The sequence below is a fragment of the Erpetoichthys calabaricus genome, chromosome 6 (genome assembly GCF_900747795.2).
Source record: "Erpetoichthys calabaricus chromosome 6, fErpCal1.3, whole genome shotgun sequence".
Taxonomy (NCBI): Eukaryota; Metazoa; Chordata; class Cladistia; order Polypteriformes; family Polypteridae; genus Erpetoichthys; species Erpetoichthys calabaricus.
In genome coordinates, this window is record NC_041399.2 from 170,897,630 (window position 1) to 170,918,765 (window position 21,136).

At 40.9% G+C, this 21,136-nt stretch overlaps 1 long non-coding RNA gene and 1 pseudogene across 1 annotated transcript; one reads left to right on the forward strand and one right to left on the reverse strand.

The window, feature by feature from the left end:
• The first annotated feature begins 6,220 nt into the window (after nt 1-6,220).
• Nucleotides 6,221-6,649, forward strand: LOC127528408 (uncharacterized). Its single transcript, XR_007935297.1, has 3 exons — nt 6,221-6,256; nt 6,333-6,398; nt 6,505-6,649. It is a non-coding gene; the product is annotated as an uncharacterized LOC127528408 (long non-coding RNA).
• A 139-nt stretch (nt 6,650-6,788) lies between these two features.
• LOC114653969 (putative nuclease HARBI1) lies at nt 6,789-8,128 on the reverse strand (annotated as a pseudogene).
• Nucleotides 8,129-21,136: the final 13,008 nt, after the last annotated feature.

Sequence of the window (21,136 nt, forward strand, 5' to 3'; positions counted from 1 at the left end):
AGGTTTAAGATATTATTCAGTATGAATGAGTGGTTACACTGGACAGAGAAATTAATGTACTGGCTAAGATCATAGACTTCAAACTACAAGTTTATTGGTCTAGTCCACACGCCTGACTCACTACATACCCCACAATCACATAACCCATATGCCCTTCAAAAGTAAATAATAAACAGTTTTAATGCATCCTGATCTTATTACCAAGTCAACATGGACAAAGGGACGAGACAAATATATAATAAGCAGGTAAAACATTATACTCATTGAAGAAGCAACTTAATCTGAGAAAGAACTCCAAACCAATGAAAGGAACATTAAAACTGAACATTAAGATGCACATCAGAATTACAGAAAGTGCAACGGGCAACTTAACAATGTATAGAAAGTCCCAACAGCAGACAGTAGGCTTTAACTGATTTTGTAATACAGATGTGGAGCTGTAGGGAAGGCAACATCAAGGATTGTTTAGGAATGTGGAAACTTCAGTTTGTCAGCACTTCATTGAAAGACTGAGTCAAGAGCAGGCTTAAAAATGATGAAATGATTAAAATGTGGAGGGATGAAAGGCTAAGAAAACTGCTTGGAAGATAGTGATCCTCAGAAATAGTACAGACTTTAAATTAAATAATTGGTAAATGCAGTACACAATATTTTGCTTTCGGTCTGCTTGTTATGTCCCTTTGAATGATGTTAATATATACTGGAGATTTTCAACATCCTTATGCCTGCCTGAGTCAAATGGTGGTTAGTAGTGGTAGTAGTAGTAATGGCCCAACATCTCCGGAATGCCACGACTAGACATGTTATTTGGGATTTTATTTTTAAGCCCTCAGAAGTAGATAATTCAGTGTAAACTGGACTTAAATTTCATTATATGTAACTACTATAAACATCATACACAATATTTGTGTAACAAAAGAATTGAAATAATAAATGTCATAAGAGATTTCAATACTGTATACACTATAATGAAACTGAAACACATTTAATTGACGAATTGGTTTGAAACAGTAATTATATATTGAGTAATGTGAGGAATGTGTTAGTAAATATATTATTATTGAACTCTATGATTTGTTCTTTTCTTTTTTTATGTATGCATTATTATTATTGCAGTGACATCACAGTGTCATCATTTTTGTAGAGTTCTTATTCTATAGGCACTACCATTTTGTAGAATATGTTCACATGTACCATCTTTTTTTAATCAGGGACACTGTTGTTTGCTGGTCACATGTAATTTGGACACACTATAAATGATGGTCACGCACAGTAAGATACAATGATGTGCATAGACCTTTTGGTGGGCGGTGGCGCCAAAAGCATTATATGGGACAAGATTTGTTCCAGAGTCCTGCAGAACAATATATTAGATTTTATTTTAACTTTTTATTGAAGTTATTGTTTAAATGTACCTCTTGATCCTTTATCTCCTAGTTCAGCTTATCTAACTAATGCTTGTTGTCTTTATTTCCATGTGTGTTTTCTTCATATCCTTGTTTATGTCCTTTATACCCATCCTGAGTGTAGCAATCAATGCCTTCAACTCAGACAGCATGTCTTTGTCGTCTTCATGCAAAGGAGGCAGAATTACATTAGAGCAGTGCTACCACTAAAAGGACTTCAATTCCCAGCATCCCCGAAGGGGATTGACCTCATTGGATGTCTGAAACAGGCGCAAGGGCTGCTTGGGACAAGAAGGGCCAGTGGGAAACTTGAAAAGGGGGGCCAGGGAAGCAGCAAGGGGAGGTCTGTGTTTCTGTATATCTCGTGTGTCCTATCCAACGTAAAAACTATGAAGTCATTTATGCCCTGTATCATTTCTCACAGGGATGAATGGACTGTCCTGTGCCTGCCATGTGAATAGTGGTGGATTAGTCTTTGTGTCTTCGGGGGGAGCGCTCCCACAAATCTCACCCCTTGACGCTACAGGAGTCCCGGTAAGACTGTTTAATATATTTATTACAGAAACTGTTCTCGGGATCGTCATCATCACCTTTACCATTTCGTCCGTTTCTGCAGCACGGGAACAGAGATAAGGACATTGTCATGAGTGTTTACTGCTGGGGTGGATTGTTGTGTGTTATATTTGAATTGCCAAAGGAGAAGGGGAGGGTTGTCTGATTTTTTGTTGCTTATATTTGATTTTACACTTAAGATATTTTACTCTTTTATTTGATTTGTGTCTGTCTATGTCTGTGAGTGTGTGGCAGTCGGGCCAAGGCTGAGTGCGTTCCTGGAATACCCACCAAAAGAGTAAATAAATCACCATTTTTTCAGTAATCTGAGTGGCACTGGACCGCTACAACATATCCAGAAAACGTTGATCTTGTTGACCCACAGGGTGTGTTGGTAGTAGTTGACTGTGGAGTTGATAAGGCCCTTCCAGGTTCAGATATGCCATTCGAAAGTGGTGAATTTTCATTGCCCTGCTCACTCACCTTTTTGCTCCCATAATCGATATCGCTGGGGTGGGTTCTGCATCATGAGGTCCTTCCTGATCCATTTCTTCACCTGTGTCTTTAATCTGAGCCTGTGGTAAGCTAACTTGAACTTGAGACTGTTTGAACTTTGACAGATCTTTAGCTGCCTTTTCCTTCTCTTTAAGACCTTTCTCTCCCCTTCCGTTACTACTCAAGTTTTAATATACTTTTAAGCAATTCTTCTTGGGTTCATGAAATAAAGGATACCTTGAATAGATAAAAACAAGCCAGAGTAAACATAAAATATAAAGTTTGGAACGGGGCTTGGAAAAAAACTTGATTGAACAGTTGCTGTTTATACAGGTAATATGGGATCGATGTTCAGCAAATGAAACAGTGTTGGAAACATTCAATTAGCATCAAAATCATATTCCCAACATTGCTTGGGCACTATTCTTTGGGAAGGTGTATGCAAAATGAATGCTCTCTGCTCTGTCAGTACACCCAATCCATCTGAGCTCGAATGGTCCTTCTATTACCAGCCAATCTCTTTTTCTCTTGGACTAAAGATGTCCACAAGCACTTGCAGACACAGACACACTTTTTCACAGATGCCCACAGTTTTAAGTTGTTTGGTTGGTTGCAAAACACTTAAATTGATGGACCATTTACTATTGCTTTTTCTCTGTTTCTTACAATGAAAAGGAGACATGCACTTGTGCTCAGAGAAATCAATATGTCCTAATTAAGAGAAAAGGGCACTAGGATCAATGAGGAGAAGGGGCTTGAGCCAATGTATGGCCCTGCTAATATGCAGCACATATGAACCTTTTTAGTTACCTGGTGACATTTTTTACTTTTTAACTCTGATTATTGTTTTGTCCTTTCATTTTATTAAATGACTAGCCATGGTACCTTTTAAAGACAAGTAATAGAACACCAAAAAAATATTTGCTATCTTTTGTCCTATGTGTACCTTCAGCGCCTTTTCTCTATATTTGCGTGCATGAATATTTCTTAACTGGCACTCCCACTCTTCAGTGTGTTTCCTTAAAGCCTGCTTCTCAAGACTCTGTCATTATTTTTGAGGTGCCTTTCTCACCTCCTGTCTTGTTTTATACCTGTCATCTTTCAAGGCAACTCTCTCAGCAAATCTCATACACCTTTACTCCTCCTCATGCGTCTCACACCCAAATTTCCTTTTTTGTCGCATCACCAAATCCAAACTGACCAATCACACCAACTGACCTGACCATCAAAGCCTAACTGACCAATCAAATTGGTCCGAGACACTGGACACAAAGACCTTAGTGTTTTATTATACAGTAGATATAACAACTTTCCATACAAAAGATATTCACAGTTACTCTATCCTCTTGTGTATACTGTAAAGGAGTAAATGTTTGTATATCTTTGGCACACTAAATATGAAATTGTCCAATAGGATACACATTCTACTAAACCATAATAAATGCTTAACAACTTTAATTGTAGTATTCTCAAGATGTTTTTAATGAAAATTGAAATTATGGTAAACAAAATTATTATTTTAAGATGAATAGAGGACTATTAATTGGGAAAATTATTTCCATGAATAGTCATGGAAGATTTCTCACAGAATCACTCTTCTGTGATATCTATCTCACAGTTTCCTTAAATTTATTTCAATGGATTGAAATAACCTAATGTTTAGCTTTATTTACATAGTAAGGTTTAGATGACTCCAGCCTCACATTGTTATTTGATAAGAAATATATACTTTCTTACATTGTTCTGAGAGTAAGACTAATAAAAATGTCTTGGTACTAAATGCTTTACAGGAGTTTCTTTACGGTCTATTATAGCGATTGTCTTAGTCATTTTTTGTTGTCTAAAACAAAAACTTTGTTAAAGTATTTGGCTCTTATTCTTAGTTGTTGTTAGTGTTTTGTAAGTTTTATTAAGGCCAAAAACATTTTTGTTGAGGTCTTGCTGCTTAGAAATGGTTGGCTAATTGATACTCCTACAGTAAGTTTTCCCTGTTTTACTAATTTAGTAAATTTAGTAATTTACTACTGTATTACTAAATAATCAAAATATTCAGACTTCAGTTACAAAATTGTTGTGAACCAGGCAATAAAAAAAGCACTTTCCGAATTATTACAATTATATGCTAGTGCCAAAAGAAATGTTTCTGGCTTTATATAGTATATAACTATACTGGGCCTAAATATACACTGCCTGGCAAAAAAAAAAGTCAAAAACTGGATTTAGCTAAGCAAATAGGTAAGAGCCTTCTATTGGATACTGCAGTGATTAATATGCTTCAGCTGTTATTATACCCTAACTGATGCGGTGAGTAGATTGTCATTTCTTAAGCAACCATGTTGGAAGACATATCCTGTGGTTGTGGAAAAGACGTTACACTATTTCACAACGGTCAAATTATTGGCCTGCATCAAGCAAAGAAAACAACTAAGTAGATTGCTGAAACTACTAAAATTGGCTTAAGAACTGGCCAACACTTTATTAAAATCTGGAAGAATAGTGGTGAACCCTAACCCTAACCATGATCTTTAAAGAAGAAATGTAGTTGGAAAAAAATCTTGAATGATCGTAATTGGAGATCACTTAATATTTGGTGAAATCAGATTGTACAAAATTAACAAAAGAACTCACGGCTATGTTTAGTGGTGAACGTAAGAGCATTTCCACACACACAATGTGAAGAGAACTCAAGGTATTGTGGATAAATAAGCTGTGTATCCTTAAGAAAACCACTTATCACTGAGGGTAAAAAAGGGCTTCAATTTGCTAGGGAGCATAATGATTGGACCCTGGAGCAATGGAAAAAGGTCATGTTGTCTGATGAGTCCAGGGGGGTATTTTCCATATGTCGCTTAAATCATTCGAGATCAGATGCCTCATCTTGGATGAGTTAATGCCAGTGAAACTCATTCGGTATAAGTCGGTTTTTCAAACGCAGCCATGTAGTAGATTAGTTTAGCTATCATCCGAGATGATTGCGTTCGGCCGCGCTGAGTGAAAAGCCCATATATATTGAGTCTAGAAAACATGATCAGCAAGTCTTTGATAGGCTGCAACAAAATGACGAAAGAACGGGCGCATTCTTTCACACAAGCGGAGCAGGACCTGTTACTCAAAGCATACGAAGAATTTCAAGAGTTAATATGTACAAGGGGTAACACTGCAAAAGCAGCCAAAACCAGAAAAGATGTCTGGCAAAAAGTGGCCGACAAATTAAACGCGTAAGTAGTGTGGATTGAATTTACTGAATGCAGCGTTTCATTTCCTATGTGTCAGATTAATTATTATTTAATATGTCATAATTCCAGATCAAACGTGAGCACAAGGAGAACATGTGGACAGGTTAAAGTGAAGTACAAGAATATACTTCAAACTGGTAAATATTGGTATATTACTATTTAAAGAATTGTTGACATAAAGAATCATACATAATATAAAAACATTAATTTGAAAGCTAATAAGAAGGCAGACAAGCAAAAAACAGGTGGAGGTCCATGCGGTTCAGACCTAACCCCTGCAGAAGAGTTGGCTCTCCAGCAAAATGCCCATCGCCCTGTTTCTGAGGGCATTCCAGGGGGAAGCTCCTCCTCAGAACCACTTCATTTCAGGTAAAGGATGGTCACTGCATATATTTTGTCCTCAATGTGTTCCATAGGTATGTCCCATTTAGCCCTCTTTTTTTTTTTTTTGTTGGGTCATTTGCAGGGAATGTCACATCCCTAGAAACTGTGTCTGACCAACGAGCTATTGATGAAGGTCAAATATTTGAAGAAGACACTGTGTCTGATTATTCATCAGGAGGAGAGGTAAATTTTCCAAATGTTTGAACAAACTCCACTCTGATCAGTCCCATGTGCTAATCATGATATAAGTGTTTTGCAGGAGCCTGTAGCCAGCACACATGTCCCTTTTGGAACAAAGTCCACATCAAAAAAAGGAGATGGTGAGGTTGGCTGAGCCATTTGCTGTACTTGATACAAAATGATTCAAAATGATATACTGTGTATACAATATAGAGGAAAAAAGGCATTTGTAATTGTGTACTTATTTGCAGAAAAATGTGAGGGCTCTATACAAGAGATATCTTCAACAGAAAATCACATACAGGAAACTAAAAATAAGAAAAATACAGCAGGACATGGAACTTCATGAACCGAGGACAACCAAAATGAAGTTGCAGATAAAAATACTAGAAAAACAATTTGGTAACAAAATTCTCTTATTTCTTTTCCATATGTGTATGCGTGAGTGTATCTTTAATTTATGTTCTCCTCCTTACAGGCTGAAGGTCCGTAATATACAATAAATAAGTTTTGTGTGAAACCACTGTTGTCTTTTTCATTGAAAATATTGGGCCACAATTCTGTCTTTGGCAGCTCTGCCACTGGTTTGCTCAAGGTGCACTGGGTCAAGGTCATCATCAGGCTGCACCAAAACCTCAGGGACTCTCTCTTTTCTGATGGTCACTATGTTGTATAAGACAGAGCATGCAACAATTATGTCACATGCTCTGTCAGGTGCAACCCTCAGCCTTTTTAGACATTGAAATCTCTCCTTCAGGTGGCCAAAGGTCATTTCAATTCGTGCCCTTGTCCTAGACAGAGCTGCATTATATCGAGTTTGTGACCCAGGGTTGGGGTCAGGAAACGGAGTCATTAGAAAATTCCTGCAGGCATATCCCCTGTCCCCAAGCAGGATTCCATCATGATGACCTGTGGAATATGTAAAAATTGTGAATACAATACACGCATCACCATGATTACCTTGTTCAAATGTCCGATACAGGTGTGACTCCTTAAAAATTCTTGAGTCATGAACAGACCCTGGCCATTTAGCCTCCACATTTGATACAACGTAGGATGCATCACAGATCATCTGAGAATTGATAGCATGTAGGTCAAACAGTTTTACTGTCAACATGCCTATTGGCTATTTTCAGCTCTTACAAAAAGTTACATTACCTGCACGTTAATACTGTTGAAGCCTTTTCTGTTCACGTAATCTGGCTCATTTGGACCTGATGGGGCCTTTATTCGGATCTGCGTACAATCCAGTGCCCCAATCACATTTGGAAATCCTTGGTAATGAGAATGTTAGGCTGATTGTGAGATTCTTCATGGAACTGTGGGTGTTTTAGCCTGTGTATGACCTACCTGCAATGGCATGTAATGCCTCTTTCATTGTCTGCACACACAGGTGTCCAGGAAACACTATGAAAACCCATAGGAAATGTTTCAGAGCCAAAAAGACTTTACGAAATGCCTGGCAAACTGCACTTTTAGATAGATTTTCCGCGTCGCCTACAGTATATAAAAAAGTGCCGCTTGTAAGAAACCAAAAAAGCAATGCATGTCTGTGTGGTTGTGAGAGCCTGACTTCACTTAGTTTGACTTCCAATATAAGGAGCTAATAAATCTTTGAGGTACAATATTCCCCCTCGGCTAAATAGGTATCTTTTGAAAAGAATTTCCTCTGGGAGCAATAAAGGATCTTGCCGATCGCGCAAAACCCTCTCTATATGAAATTCTCTTCTTATAATTTGCGCACCAATATCAATTGGTCGTTCATTCATGAACGGCGAAGCCATGACTAAATGAATTCCATGCACGGACACTGATTAAGTGTGTGAGCTAATCCTTGTTTACATAGAACAAACCTGCTCCGAGCAGGTTTGAGGATTTGGATGTGTTGCTATGACAATACATCCAGCAAGAGTTTTAAAAAACTGACATATCCAGGATCATGCCAAATCATCAACAATTACATCCGGCTCAACAAGTAATCCACGTATGAAAAATACCCCCCAGATTACCCTGTTCCATAGTGTTGGACGCATCAGGGTAAGAAGAGAGGCAGATGAAGTGATGCATCCATCATGTCTAGTGCCTACCGTACAAGCTTTGGGGGGCAGTGTTATGATCTGAGTTTGTTTCATTTAGTGCACCAAAAATGAGGTCAGCTGACTACCTGAATATACTGAATGACCAGGTTTTCCCATCAATGGACTTTTTTCTTCCCTGATGGTACAGGTATATTCCAAGAGGACTAATGCCAGGATTCATCGGGCTGAAATTGTGAAAGTGTGGTTCAGGGAGCATGAGACATCATTTTCACATGTGGATTGGATACCACAGAGTCCAGGCCTTAACCCCAGTGAAAATCTTTGGGATGTTCTGGTGAAGACTTTACACAGTGGTTTGATTCTGCCATCTTTCAATATAAGATCGCAGCAAAAAAATGAATGCAGCTCTGGAGAGCAACGTGCTGTATCAGTGCTTACTCCCGACCTGGACAGAAAGAAATGTTGTGACACTGCATAAGCTTATCGAAATGATACCACAGCAAATGGATGCTGTAATCAAAGCTAAAGGTGGTCCAGTGAAATATCAGAGTATGTGACTTTTTTTTTGGCAAGGCAGTGTATAAATGCATTAACAATTTGTACATTTCAATAGGGAATGGGCGTAGGAACACACATTTTGAACCAGGTTTATTTATTACACTAAACATCAGCCACACAGTGTTTTTAATGAATATTTTCAAACTTAATAAGCCTGATGAAAAGTATTATAATTATTAATTTCAGAAGGAAGCAAAAACATTGTTTTAGTTTTGCCTTACCATATCAGCCCTTAAATTGGAATTGCCAAAAGCAATCCACAAAATCATCTGAACAGCCAAGATGATTGTAAGAAACACTTTAACTACTACTAAATTGTTGTATATATTTTATCCTAGCAATTATACTCATTAAAATGGCATGACTCACAATAACAAAATGTATTACACTTTACATAACATGTCATGATTAATACAGTAATCCCTCCTCCATCGCGGGGGTTGCGTTCCAGAGCCACCCGCGAAATAAGAAAATCTGCGAAGTAGAAACCATATGTTTATATGGTTATTTTTATATTGTCATGCTTGAGTCACAGATTTGCGCAGAAACACAGGAGGTTGTACAGAGACAGGAACGTTATTCAAACACTGCAAACAAACATTTGTCTCTTTTTCAAAAGTTTAAACTGTGCTCCATGACAAGACAGAGATGACAGTTCCGTCTCACAATTAAAAGAATGCAAACATATCTTCCTCTTCAAAGGAGTGCGCATCAGGAGCAGATGTCAGAGAGATAGAGAAAAGCAAACAAATCAATAGGGCTGTTTGGTTTTTAAGTATGCGAAGCACCGCGGCACAAAGCTGTTGAAGGCGGCAGCTCACACCCCCTCCGTCAGGAGCAGAGAGAGAGAGAGAGAGAGAGACAGAGAAAAACAAAGAAGCACAAATCAATATGTGCCCTTCGAGCTTTTAAGTATGCGAAGCACCGTGCAGCATGTCGCTTCAGGAAGCAGCTGCACAGAAGGTAGCAACGTGAAGATAATCTTTCAGCATTTTTAGACGAGCGTCCGTATCGTCTAGGTTTGCGAACAGCCCCCCTGCTCAATCCCCCTACGTCAGGATCAGAGAAAGTCAGCGCAAGAGAGAGAGGGAGAAAAGTAAGTTGGGTAGCTTCTCAGCCATCTGCCAATAGCGTCCCTTGTATGAAATCAACTGGGCAAACCAACTGAGGAAGCATGTACCAGAAATTAAAAGACCCATTGTCCGCAGAAATCCGCGAACCAGCAAAACATCTGTGATATATATTTAAATATGCTTACATATAAAATCCGCGATGTAGTGAAGCCGCAAAAGGCGAAGCGCGATATAGCGAGGGATTACTGTAATATTGATTTTTTTAAACTGTTACATTATCCCATTCCTTTTCCAGATCAAATATTCCAAATTCGAATTTGTATTTGAATTTGGAATACATAAGAAATAAAATAATGGATTGTGTGTCTGCTTGTTATTCTGTATCTTGTATGTATGTATAAGATGACAGGATCCATTACTGATGTTGATTTCATTCCATCTCTTACCCTTAAACCTACTACTTAATCCAATGGGTTATTCAGATGTAAAGTATCTATAAATTAATGTTAATCCATATTAAGTCCCTGGGATGGATTATCCATTTTTCCCTAAAAAACAAAGTCAAAATACCCTCCCACCTTTCTGTCTACTAACAAAACAATTAGCTCTGACAGAGGGCTGCCAATTATTCCTTGCCATTGTGTTTGTGCTCACAGAAAACTTGAATGTACTTCTTGAAGTAAATCTTCTTGTATCTACTACTCCCCTGATTCCTGGACTACATTTCAAGGGCCAAGTAGTCATGAGTTCTTCAGTTACCAGGCATTCAGCAACAAGGATAGAGTTCCAATATTGCTGATTCCAGTAAAGAAGCAAGTGAAATAGGTTTGGTAACAAATATTGCTTATTTACCTGCTAGTGGCACCAGAGAATTCAAACTGATTTTTGTATGTTTCCTTACATGAGCCTTATAATAAGGCTCGATCAAGAGCATAAAGATTTGGAGAATTTCACCCTGTATATTTGAAAATATGTAAAAAGAAAATAGTGTCTTTACAGACTCGAGGTTCAAAATGGTACTGATACATATAAGGTAAGTTGGTGAATTTGTATTACGAAGACAGGAAGAGGGGAGATCTAGCGGGGATGGGAAAAGGAAGTGATGTCATCGGGGGCACAATTTTGAGAGCCGGAAATGTAGTTATTAGGAGGCAAACTCTGGCAATCTGCAGCGGAAAAAGAGAAGCGAATATCACTGGCTCGGCTGAGAAACACTTATATTTGAGCCACTAAACTGTCTCCCATGTGCATGTGCATGGCAGTTTTTTTAAATGCTATGTTTAGCACTTTCCTTTTTTACATCCATTTTGCTCTAACTCCAGTTTTTTTTCCAGGAAATGCTGCTGAAAGTTTTATAATAGTTTAATTAAACAAGCTTTTACACTTCATCCTGTATCTTTCAAAGGTTGCTAAGTTCTTAGTTTACCTTTCATGCATTTTTCAGTTCAATTACAGTGAGATCTAGGTTTAATCAACTAAAAAATGGCCGTCTTTTGTTCCTTTAGTAAAATATGTTTTAATTACTTTTAAAACAGTTTTTTAATTCATTACTTTTCTTTAAGAGATACTTTGAACAATACATTGTCTTGCAAACGTGATAAAAGAGTTAACTGTGGTCATAAATTACTAGACTCCGTGTACCAGTTATCCTGTCTTCACATAAATCTATTTGAGTAAAAATTTAAATTCTTTATCTAAAATGACTTTTTTTCATAAATAATATCTAGCCGTAATAAATCATTTAAGTCTGAAATTCAAGGTCGACTTCGGACCTTGAATGACTGCATAATAAAATTTCAGCCTTTGGCCAATTGTAATACTAGCTTGTTTTCTTTATTTTCTCTAATGATTCTCTTATCCTCTAGTATTGCTCATCCTTCTTATATTTTCCTGTCCTATATTTGTCAACAGATTTCTCCCCCGTTTGCTTCAGATACCCATATTTATAAAGGGACTAATGGAAACTATTCTCACCCAAACTAATCTTTATTAATAACAGCCAAACGTGTTGCGTGACCAGGAAAGAAGGACATGCTTAATTAAAGTACAGTTTGTTCAACTAAAACATCTGTTATTAATCAGAAAAAAATGTGGTACTTACTGCCCTGCTAGTGACCCTGCCCACAAACATAATTACTTGAGCAAATACACAAGGTACAACACAGATGATTCATTATTGGGAAAACAGATAAGAAAATAATAGTGTTTAGGAAAAATAAATCTTTACAAATTTAAAAGATCACTGAACCTAAATATTTTTTTACAAGATAAGAAAAATGAGAAAAAAAAAAGTATAACAGCATTGCAAGTCTAAGCAGCAGTGACCACAGACCTCGATCTAGCCTTGGACAGAAAGACCACCTATTTCAGGCCACACTCATATATACTTGCATATTCACTTAGGCCAGAACAAATAACCAAAACCACACACCTTCAGGATTGAGAAGGAAACCCAAGTACCTGGAAAAAAATGAAAAGAGTTTTGGAAAAACATAAAAATTTCACACAAGCAGTAACATGACCAAAAATGAAACCAAGGTCTTTTGAAGCTGTGTTGTTGTGTTATCCAAAGAAAAGCACTGCATAGAAAAACTGAAGCCAATAAAATTAATTAAACGGCACGGTGTTTGTCGTGTTATTTTAGATCCTGGTGAGGTAGCCTTCTTTGTGGGGTTTACATGCTTCCGGTTCTTCTTATAATACAAGCACATGTTATTAATGTACCTTAACTGATCTGAGCTAAACTAGCTCAATATTTATGAGTGTGCACTACAATGACAGCCCAGCTACTCTCTGCTTTATTCCTTTGTTTGTTGCCCTTTGTTGTCTCTGGGACCCTGCATATGCTGAATTGGGTGTTCAAAACTAATTGATGGCCATTAAAAATATGAATTAGTTTATTATAAACTATCCACACTACCAGCCAAAGATAGGTAATAGAATAGTTGATAAATATTTGCTGTCTCTTGCCCTATGTGCACTTTCAGCTACCTATGCTAGGTATTCGTGTGTGAGTGTGAGTGAACGTTTCTTCACCTGCACTCCTTCTTTTGAACATGGTCCCATAATGCCTGCTTGACGGACTCTTATCATTATTTTTGAGGCACTTTTTCACATCCTGTCCACTTTTATACTTGCCATCTCTGAAGGTGACTCTCCACATGCCCTCCCATGCCATTTCGCCTTCATTTGTGTCTCACACTTGCACTTCCTCTTTCACTGCATCACCAAAGCCAAACTGACCAATCAGATTGCTCTTAGGGACAGGACACACAGACTTTAGTGTGTTCTTATATAGTAGATTAACATCAGATTATTTTAAAGGCACAGGCCTACTATTTTGCATGCATTCCCTGTTTTGTTCTTAATTATAATCAATGAGATGCTTTGGCCCTTTTATTGTCCATCGTTAACCACCCTAATTCAAATTCACAGCCTATCCTAGCAGTATCCTAACAATGCAAAAACCACCCCTGACATGGCAACAATCTATCACAGAAAACAATATTTATAGAATTAACCTCACCTAGGATATGGGAGGACAGCCAGAGTGAGACTGTGCAAATTCCACACAGGAGTTTGGCTTCTGATTCCAGAATTTGCAGCTCTGCCTACTGCAGCCCTTAAAACATTGACTAAATGACAAATAATTAAAAAAATGGCAATGATGAAGCTAAAGATTTACATAACACAGTAATAGTTTTTATCCAAAGCAGACCGAGAAAAAAATTTTGGTTTTGTGCATATACTGAGTGCGTTTAGACAGCAATGGTGACTTTTGTTGCAGAAGCCTTGCAAAAGTGAAACAAGAGCAAAGAATAGATGCTGCGTTTTAAATTTGGTTGATTGTATGGCTTAGCATTTTGCTAAATTTCCATTTCCCACAAATAACACAGTAGCATTCAGTAAACAGATGGAGTGAATTAACTGTCATTTGGCCAAACAAAACAAGATGAGCACGCCAGGCCCCAATTTATTCCCCGTAATCTGGTTTTAATTCAAAGAGGAGGCACTTTGCCTAAGAGCTCCAGTCAAAAGACAGAGCATGCAGTCGGAGGAAACGTTTCCCTGTGTGCCATAATTGCAAGGAGAGTAACCACACACACAATTACATGGTCTTTGGTCCGTGATATTAAAGGCTTCCTTTGTTTGATTATGCCCCAAATTAGTTGCATGTGTGAATGTTTTCTCTGCGATATCACCCACAGCTGTCAGGGAAAGAGGGCTCCATCATTGTATTAACCTCACAATTAACCCTTATTAGCAGGATAGCATGGCACAGGTGCACTGACAGAGACCACGCTGTTTGTCTGTAATGGGGGCTGCCTAGGCTATAACACGGACACACACACAAACAGTTCCTCCAAGCAGCAGAAGTGCCACATATGCTTTTTCTCAACAGTGAGAGGCCCTGCTATTAATTAAATTGGATTCAACTAGTCGCCCTGCAATAAACAACAATACTGTTTCACATCTGAACTCCAGAAGCAGATTGTCTATACAAGGCAATCCTTACAGAACTTATGATGCTGCAGAATTCACTTACAAAAGAAATGTCAGCAAGGGCTGAAAGCTCAGGCTTTGTAAAGCTGAAGGATCTCAAAGTCTCACTCCATTTACAGTAGAGTTCCACATGTGTCAAAAGTGCCTATACATAAAAGGATTGTACTTTATTGATCTCCTAGGTTTATAGGGTCATTATTGTCACGTGCACAGAGTTGAGGGAAATTTTTACTTGCTTTTGTTCTAACATAAAGAACATAAAGTGTACATTGAAATAATTTAAAACGATATGAAGAAAGTACAAATTGATACACAAATGTAAGTGTCAAAACAGTACACACAATATGCCCAGTATATATTCAATGTATGGAATCCCTAAAGAAACATTGTGTCTGTGTCAAGGTGTCTGTTATAAATGATTAGAGTGTAAGAGTGGCATGATGGGAGCAGTAGCATTTCTTAGCTCACCATTGTGCAACAAGTCCTTAAATAAAGGTACTACTAGGCAACATATTAAGGAGACAATTGGCCACATTAGTCGTGACTGCCTTTAATTCTGCCATCAGTTTTTTTTTTCTGCTGATATTTCTGAAAAATCTGTAGAGTTTGGAGGTCGCAAGATAATTATTCTCAAGCGTTCTTCTGGCCACAAACTCAAAGGACCGCACTAAAAAAAGGAAAGCCCAATTTAATTTAGTCCTTAGGAACTCAAAAAATGATCCTTGGGAAAGTAAGATGTAAAATCTTGATATAGTTCTTGGGATGTATTTGCAGGGCTTTTAGAATGTACTGCATCTGGTGTTGGAATATGCATCGTCAAATATATAACTGGGCATGAGAAGAGGTTATGGACTGTAAGTGGATCATTTCAAATTGAAATACCAAGAGGCAACTGTGGATGTGTAATCAAATACATTGATTGTTTTACAATGCACTATATCTCATTCACTACACTCAGAAGAGTCACTTTAATTGTTATTTGCTATTATAGTCTATCCTGGGTCCTGCTCTAAGGTTTCTGTTTTTGCCATTTTTACATTGGGTTTACCTTGTTTTTGTTAGGTTTTTCTGTTTGTTAAGTGCTTCTTAATTGCTTTTTGATGTGTGAATTGTTTCTTTCATTAGTTTTATGTCCTCCCTTCTGTGCTTCATTAATTTAAATAACTGGTTAGTTGTTAAATTGCAGGACAAGACCTCAGATTAGGTAATTTTTCTTAGGTGATGCCAATTGACTTTTTCAGCAGCACTTGGGAGCTATCAGAAGCACCTGTTGCCATTGCAGATCAGATGGACAAACGAACAAATTAACTTTAATTGGTTCATGGGGGGGCAGTATGGTGGTGCAGTGGTAGCGCTGCTGCCTCACAGTTAGGAAACCCGGGTTTGCTTCCTGGGTCCTCCCTGCGTGGAGTTTGCATGTTTTCCCCGTGTCTGCGTGGGTTTCATCTGGGCGCTCCGGTTTCCTCCCACAGTCCAAAGACGTGCAGGTTAGGTGGATTGGCAATTCTAAATTGGCCCTAGTGTGTGCTTGGTGTGTGGGTGTGGGTGTGTTTGTGTGTGTCCTGCGGTGGGTTGGCACCCTGCCTGGGATTGGTTCCTGCCTTGTGCCCTGTGTTGGCTGGGATTGGCTCCAGCAGACCCCCGTGACCCTGTGTTCGGATTCAGCGGGTTGGAAAATGGATGGATGGATGGTTCATGGGGGAGGGGGGGGGGGAGGGATGGGCATCTGCAAGGAAAAAAAAAAAAAATTTAGCACCCCTAGTGGACACTGGCAATACAAGGTCCTCCCATTCGGGCTGCACGGGGTGCCAGCGACTTTTCAACGTCTGGTAGATAGAGTGCTACGGCCCCACCAATCCTATAGTGCCACCTACCTGGATGACGTGGTTATTTATTCCGGCACCTGGGAGGAACATGTGTTGCAGGTTCACACTGTCCAGACGCTAGCGAAGGCCGGGCTTCAGGACAACCCGTGGAAATGTTATTTTGGGTTGAATGAAGCCAAGTATTTAAGCTACCTGATGGGAGGAGGGCTGGTGAAACCACAGCAGTCTAAAATCCGATAGTCAAAAAACAGGTGCAAGCCTTCTTGGGACTAGCAAACTACTACCGCCGGTTTGTACCTTGTTTTTCGGAGAGAGCAGCACCTTTGACGGACCTGACAAAGAAACGGGCCCCTTTACATGTGGTGTTGAACGGGCATTCAGTGACTTGAAAATGGCCCTAACAACGGCACCTGTGTTAAGAACTCCTGATTTTTCTCTTCCTTTTCTCCTCCAGACCGATGCTTCGGACACAGGTCTAGGTGCTGTGCTGAGCCAAAGCATCAACGGTGTCGAACACCCCGTAATTTGCCTGAGCCGGAAACTGTTGGACCGGGAGACCAGGTATGCAGCAGTGGAACGGGAAGCCTTGGCCATCAACTAGGCGGTAACTTATCTGCGGTACTACCTGTTGGGCCATGAATTCACCCTGATGATGGACCATGCCGCCCTCCAGTGGATGACTCTACACAGAGATTCGAATCCTCCGGTCACCAGGTGGTTTTTGGACTTGCAGCCTTACAAGTTCACCGTCACTTATCGCCGAGGTAACCTTCAAGCCAATGCTGATGCTCTCTCCTGAGTTCACGACCTCTCCATTCTATTCTATTCCGTGGGGGGGGGGGGTCATGGGGAGCGGCCTAAGGACCCGACGGGCGCCGCAACAAACTGTGTCAGGGGACAATGGCAGGGTACTAACCTCTCTTTTCTTGTTTCTTCAGAAAGACCGAAGCACCACCGCTATAAACAAACCTGGAAGTCTCCTGGTACCACCCACTTCTGGGGGCCTTTCTAACCTCTGGTCCCCCAATGATGACATCACTCTCCCATCATCCATCACGACTTTTCCCATCATCCTTTCATCACTTCCTGTTCCTCATTATAAAATGTCTGACCTGATTTAATTTGACTGTCCGTTCTTTTTTCTTTATAGTATACGGGGCCTGAAAAACCCCAAACCTTTATACGTGTTTGTGCTTTTATTACTATATATATATATATATATATATATATATATATATATATATATATTTTTTTTTTTTTGTTCTTTTTTTTTTGTTCTTTTTTTCGTCTTATACGATTTCTCGTATTAGAAATTTGTTAGCTTTCGCATACCCCTTGGGGTCAGAGCGCAGGGTCAGCCATTGTACAGCGCCCCTGGATCAATTACAGGTTAAGGGTCTTGCTCAAGGGCCCAGCAGAGTAGGATCTCTTTTGGCAGTGACAGGGATTCGAACCGGCAACCTTCAGGATACCAGCGCAGATCCTTAGCCTCAGAGCCACCACTCCATATATATATATATATGTTGTAAAAGAAAAACACAGACAGTATAAAGGTTTGGGGTTTTCCGGCCCAATATACTATAACAATCAATATTTTCCAAAAAAAAATTATTCCGTTCAATATTGGCATTCCTAAGACAGCCCCCGAGATGGCGGAGTGGGGAACATTTATGACGAGGGACCGGAAAGAGGTGAATGGAATGCTGGGAAGGAACCGTGATGGATGCTGGAATTGTTGATGTCATCGGGAAGCGACAGAGGGAAGGCAGAAGTGGCGGTGTGTTTTCAGGTATTCTTGGCCGATTCATGGCGGCGGTGCGTCTTTCTTTCTGCAGAAAATAAAGAGAGAGAGGTTAGTACCCCGCCATTCCCTTCTGGCATGCAGTTTCATGAACCCGGGAGAGGGCATCAGCATTGGCTTGAAGGTTGCCCCGGCGATAAGTAAACTTATAGGGCTGCAGGTCCAAAAACCACCTGGTGACTCGGGAGTTCGACTCCTTATGAAGTGCCATCCACTGAAGAGCGGCATGGTCTGTCACTAGAGTGAACTCGCGACCCAACAGATAGTACCACAGATGAATCACCGCCCACTTAATGGCTAAGGCTTCCCTCTCCACTGCCGCATACCTGGTCTCCCGGTCCAACAGTTTCCGGCTCAGGTATATCATGGGGTGTTCGACACCATCGACACTTTGGCTGAACATGGCACCCAGGCCTGTGTCCGAAGTGTCGGTCTGGAGAATAAAGGGCAGAGAAAAATCTGGGGTTGTTAATATAGGTGCCAATGTCAGGGCCTTCTTTAGGTCACTGAATGCTTGTTCGGCTTTATCGTCCCATACCACATACACAGGGGCCCTTTTCTTTGTTAGATTAGTCAAGGGTGCTGCCTTCTCAGAGAAACGGGGCACAAACCAGCAGTAATACCCCGCCAACCCCAAGAAGGCTTGCACTTGTTTCTTGGTACTCGGACGGGGCCATTCGAGGATGTCTTTTACTTTGGAACATTGTGGCTTCACCTGTTCTCGTTCCACTAGGTAGCCTAAATATTTGGCCTCCGTCAAGCCAAAGAACCACTTGCGGGGATTGATGCGGAGGCCGGCCTTCGCTAGAGTTGCGAGAATGGCGTACACCTGCAGTATATGTTCCTCCCAGTTGCCGGAATAAATGACCACATCATCCAGGTAGACGGCACAATAGGACTGGTGGGGCCGGAGCACTCTATGTACCAGACGTTGGAAGGTCGCGGGGGCCCCGTGCAGCCCAAATGGAAGGACCTTATACTGCCAATGTCCACTAGGGGTACTAAAGGCTGTTTTCTCTTCCGCGGATGCCGTTAAGGGAATTTGCCAGTACCCTTTGGTCATGTCAAGAGTAGTCAGATACTGAGCCCTACCCAAACATTCAATGAGGTCATCCACCCTGGGCATGGGGTAGGCATCAAATTTGGAGACCTGGTTAAGACGTCTAAAGTCGTTACAGAATCTCCAGGAACCATCTGGCGTGGAAACAAGGATGATAGGACTGGACCAGGGACTATAACTCTCCTCAATAATATCCATGTCCAACATCCACTGGATTTCTAGTTCCACCTCTGTACGTTTTGCCTCGGGGAGGCAGTAGGGTCTTTCCCTGACTACCACCCCAGGCTCTGTAATGATATCGTGCTCAATCAGCGAAGTATGGCCAGGTGACTCGATAACCACTTCGGGGACGTCCAGGATCGCTTGTTCCAGCTCCCGCCATTGATAAGGTATTACATCCGGACCAAGGTTAAGGGCTGACTTTTCTGAGAAAAGGGAGAGGGCTGTACTGGAGTTCGGGGGGCCTACCCGGTCTCTCCACGGCTTCAACAAGTTCACATGGTACACCCTCTCGCTCAGTCGATGATTCGGTTGTTTCACCAAATAGTCGACGAGCCCTTTTCTCTCCTTAACCTCATACGGGCCCTGCCAATGGGCCAGCAATTTGGAGTGGGAGGAGGGCACGAGTACCATTACACGGTCCCCGGGGTGGAATTCCCTGAGAACTGCGTTCCAATTATAACACCGGGCTTGCGCTGTTTGAGCACGAACCATATGTTCTTTTAAAATAGGTCGAATCTTATTCATTCTATCGCGCAGTTGTGCGATGTATTCCAACACACTAGTAAAGGGAAGAGCCTTCCCACCCTTCTTTTAATATATCCAAAAGTCCCCGGGGTGGGCGTCCATACAGAAGCTCAAAAGGGGAGAAACCCGTGGAGGCTTGAGGCACCTCCCGGTAAGCAAAAAGCACGAGAGGCAAAAGCTCGTCCCAGTTCCTACCATCCGTGCTGACTACCTTGCGCAACATCTGCTTAAGCGTCTGATTGAATCGCTCTACCAATCTGTCTGTTTGGGGGTGGTAGACAGACGTTTTAAGATGTTTAATACAGAGTAACTTGGCCACCTCCCTGAACGTATCCGAAGTAAAGGGAGTACCTTGGTCTGTGAGGACTTCTTTAGGTATTCCCACTCTAGAAAAAAGCTTGACCAATTCCCGTGCGATATGTTTTGAATTGGTGGTGCGTAATGGAACCGCCTCTGGATACCGAGTTGCGTAATCAACCATGACTAATATATATTTCTGGCCACGTTTCGAAGGCTCCAAGGGTCCAACATGATCTATGCCGATCCTTTCAAAGGTAATGTCAACTAGGGGAATAGGAACGAGAGGAGCACGGTCCCTCCTAGGTATCTGATGGGTCTGGCACTCCGGGCAAGACTGACAGAAGCGTCGGACCTCCTCATTTATTCCAGGCCAATAGAAACGCAGTTTTATTCTCTCCAGCGTTTTTTCGGTCCCGAGATGGGCACCTAGGAGGTGGGTGTGGGCTAGTTTGCAAAACTCCCGCAGGAAAGTTCGTGGCACTAGCAACAACTTCTGCACCCTGCCTTTGTGACTTGCGACTCGATATAACAGATCATTTTCCAACACAAAGTAAGGCTCCAGTGGCAGGGAACTGTCTGACATCTGGCCATCTACGGAAACAATCGCATTCCTGGAAAACTTCAGGGAATCATCATTCCACTGTTCTCTTTTAAATGAGGCTGGTGTGGATCTAAATTGGTGATTCATACTATCTAAAGGATCAGCTTGCTCGCGGGTGTTATCGCTTCTTTGGCTTGGGCCCTCACCTGGGTCTACTTCCAGCTCGGGGTCCGTCGCCAGAGAATCTCCCCCACTTCTGCTTACGTCATTACTGTTTACCTCTGTGCACGGCGTGGGAGCCGCAGGGATGGCGCCCCGTCCACCCATAACAAGTCCCAATTTGGCTACAGGAGTGGTTTTCCTTCTACCGCTTTTAATATATGACCAGTCGTGTCCCAAAATCACCGGAAAGGGGGGCTCGGGTAACACTGCAAC